Source organism: Lactuca sativa, chromosome 7, assembly GCF_002870075.4.
Source record: "Lactuca sativa cultivar Salinas chromosome 7, Lsat_Salinas_v11, whole genome shotgun sequence".
NCBI classification, from domain to species: domain Eukaryota; kingdom Viridiplantae; phylum Streptophyta; class Magnoliopsida; order Asterales; family Asteraceae; genus Lactuca; species Lactuca sativa.
This window is the reverse complement of record NC_056629.2, coordinates 104559885-104563757: the sequence shown is the minus strand read 5'-3', so window position 1 is coordinate 104563757 and position 3873 is coordinate 104559885.

The following is a 3873-nucleotide window of genomic DNA, read 5'->3' as shown; positions in this document are numbered from 1 at the left end:
CATCGAACCGGACTTCGCAACATATAACACATTAACATGCATGAATCACAAAGACATCAAGCATACATAACTACTTCTCGGGACTACCCCGGCATCGGACCGAAGTCCGGGAACATATAAACTATATCGGGCTAACCCCGACATCGGGTGTCACAACTAGGAATTTTGATGCCTTGTAAACATTGAACAATGATAACAAATGTGAACCAAGAATGTGAAAGCATGTATAATGCTTATTCAATAACAACAAAACTTCCATCAAACACTTTATACAAGCACATCAAATAGTCAACAAAGGATTGGAAACCCTAGAAATCCCGGTTTAAGTCCATTTTGGACTAGGATTTCCTTATTGGGCCTAATGGACCAATAAGCTTCCAATTTGACTACTTTGGGATTAGAACTCTTATATGGGCTCTAATTTCGAACCATTCAGACACTTGAAGACATGCTTCGCGCATGTGTGATAGACTTTGAGAAGTCGTGGGATACCCACTTACCCTTAGTCGAATTCTCGTACAACAACAGTTACCACATGAGCATCAAAGTTGCTCCTTTCGAGGCATTGTATGGACGTAAATATAGATCACCGTTGTGTTGGGATGAGGTAGGTGACACCCAACTAGCGAAATAACTGACGTCATACAAGACATTAATGGGACTGGAGATCATACGTGAAACAACGGAAAAGATAGTTCAAATCAGAGCTCGACTACAAGCATCACGCGACCGACAGAAGAGCTACACTGATAAACGGCGAAAGCCCTTGGAGTTTCAAGTCGGGGATCGGGTGTTGTTAAAAGTCTCTCCCTGGAAAGGGGTTATTCGATTTGGAAAAAGGGGAAAATTGAATCCACGATACATTAGGCCTTTCGAGACTCTTGCCCGAATTGGTCTAGTGGCGTATAGACTGCAGCTACCCACTGAGCTTAGAAGTGTACACCCCATGTTCCATGCTTCCAATCTAAAGAAATGCTTATCTGAAAAAAAAATCCTCGTCATTCGTTTAGAAGAAATCGAAATCAAAGAGAATCTCCTGTTCGTCGAAGAACCAATCGAAATCATGGACAGGGAGGTGAAGCGTACTAAGCAAAGTTGCATCCCGATTGTGAAGGTATGGTGGAACACGAAGCGTGGACCAGAATTCACATGGGAACGCGAAGACCAAATGAAGCAGAAGTACCCTCACCTATTCTCGCATTCTCAAATCTAGCTTTCAAAAGAATTTTGGGACGAAATTCCCTCTGACGGGGGGATGATGTCACAACTAGGAATTTTGATGCCTTGTAAACATTGAAAAATGATAACAAATGTGAACCAACAATGTGAAAGCATGTATGATGCTTATTCAATAACAACAAAACTTCCATCAAACACTTTATACAAGCACATCAAATAGTCAACAAAGGATTGGAAACCCTAGAAATCCCGGTTTAAGTCGATTTTGGACTAGGATTTCCTTATTGGGCCGAATGGACCAATAAGCTTCCAATTTGACTACTTTGGGCTTAGAAATCTTATATGGGCTCTAATTTGGACCCACTTTCATTTATTTTAACATTTTGGGCCATATTGGGCCTAGAATGAAATAAAATACCCTAATGGACCTTATTGGGTCACAACAAATTTATATTGCCCTAATGGGTCATAAAAATCATTCCTTGAATTATTTGGGCCGAAAATTTACTTAATTGAATCATAATATGGGCTTAAACACAAAAATCCCAATACTCTTTCTTTCCCTTCTCCTTTTCTCGGCCCAACTACACCAAAAGAGAAAGAGTTGACTTTTGGTGCCACCTCACCATTATTTTTTGGGTCTCCATGCATGCAACTCATGTTTCTAAGCAACCATCTCATCACCACTCTCTCTTCTCCTCTCTCTTTTTCTCTCGGCCAAAACCAACACAAACACACACACACACATTTCACTCAAACACTCTCAAAGAAACTCTCTTCATCCTTCATCAATTTTTCGAGATTTAGGAAGCTCTTCAAGGAGATTATTCCACAAATTCATCATCTAAGGTAAGTTCATGCTTGGATCTATGACCTAGATTCTTTTTTTCTTATCAAAAATCTCTTCCTAATCTATTCAAACTCATGATCACCCTCTTTGAAACATCTAAGTTCAAGATTCTCCAAGAAGACTTGCTAGGATCGAATCTTCTTCATTTCTCTCTTCAAAAACCGAACCCACAACTCAAGGTGAGCTTCATACCCCTCTCTTTTTAGGTTTCATAAGTTTTATGGGGGAGAATACAAGTAAAATGTGTAGGTCTATGTGTATGTGTATGCTCTGTATGATTTTATGCATGTATGTGTGATTTTATGTGTTTTTGTGTTGAATATGTAAACAAAAAAGGGAAGAAATCTCGAGATCTATGACATAAGAAGTAAAACAAACATGATCTAAGGTTTACCTCGCTAATCAAGCCAAGAACAAAACCCTCTAAGAATTAAAATAGACATATTGTAACATAAAACAAATTGTGGGGCTATAAATGTCAAATAAACAAAAGTTGGGTGAAAGATTGTCATTCACGGTTTTCACAAGGACCAAAATGGTCAAAACAGTTAATATAAATGTTTTTATGAACATCATGCATTTCAAAGGACTAGAAATGAAATTTGTGGCTTAATGGGCCAATTTTTTGGGCTTTTCGGCCCAATAGGTCAAAATTGCAAAAAATACAAATTTCAAGGGACTGAATTGGTAATTGTCTCAAAACAGAGGCTAAAAAGAGTAAACAAAACAAATTCAAGGGTTAAAATGATGTATTTTCCATACAAGGATCAAAAATGTAAACTTTTTGGATTTTGGGCCAAAATTGTAAAAGTTATAAAAGATTGGGTTTTAAACCGAAAAACACTTTTCTGGAAGGGCTGAATCTGACAAAGAATAAACTTTGAGCTAAAAACATTATTTAAACAAGTCTATGATGCAAAAGTGTCAAGAAAATGTTTTAAGGGCTTAAAATGACTTTTTCTTTTATATAAAAGACTAAAATTGCTATTTTGATATAAATGTTTTTATGAACATCATGCATTTCAAAGGACTAGAAATGAAATTTCTGGCTTAATGGGCCAATTTTTTGGGCTTTTCGGCCCAATGGGTCAAAATTGCGAAAAATACAACTTTCAAGGGACTGAATTGGTAATTGTCTCAAAACAGAGGCTAGAAAGAGTAAACAAAACAAATTCAAGGGTTAAAATGATGTATTTTCCATACAAGGATCAAAAATGTAAACTTTTTGGATTTTTGGCCAAAATTGTAAAAGTTACAAAAGATTGGGTTTTAAACCGAAAAACACTTTTCTGGAAGGGCTGAATCTGCCAGAGAATAAACATTGACCTAAAACTATTATTTAAACAAGTCTATGATGCAAAAGTGTCAAGAAAATGTTTTAAAGGCTTAGAATGACTTTTTCTTTTATATAAAAGACTAAAATTGCTATTTTATAAAACGAAAGGGGCTAAAAAGGTTAAACAACTATTTTTACACCAATTATTTTATTTATAGAATATTGAGTCAAAAATACTAATCTACGGCTTACAACAAAAACATCGAAAGACAAATACACGTATAACTCCAAAATATCATTATGAACAAATCGATCGGTCTCGAGTCGATACAAAATAACAATCGTTAAATCGAACTCTCTAGTAGATATGTGATACCTAAGACAAGTAAACATTCGACACTTGGGCTTGAAAGTTTCAAATCATGCTTGTTGGACCTTGCAAGTCCATTAACATGATCTTTGGGCCCAAGGGATAATGATTATATGTTATTGGGCATTCTATGACCCAATTCCATGTAAAAGGACCTTAAATGGCTTCTTAAGTGCTATTGGGCCCTAGTGATCCATT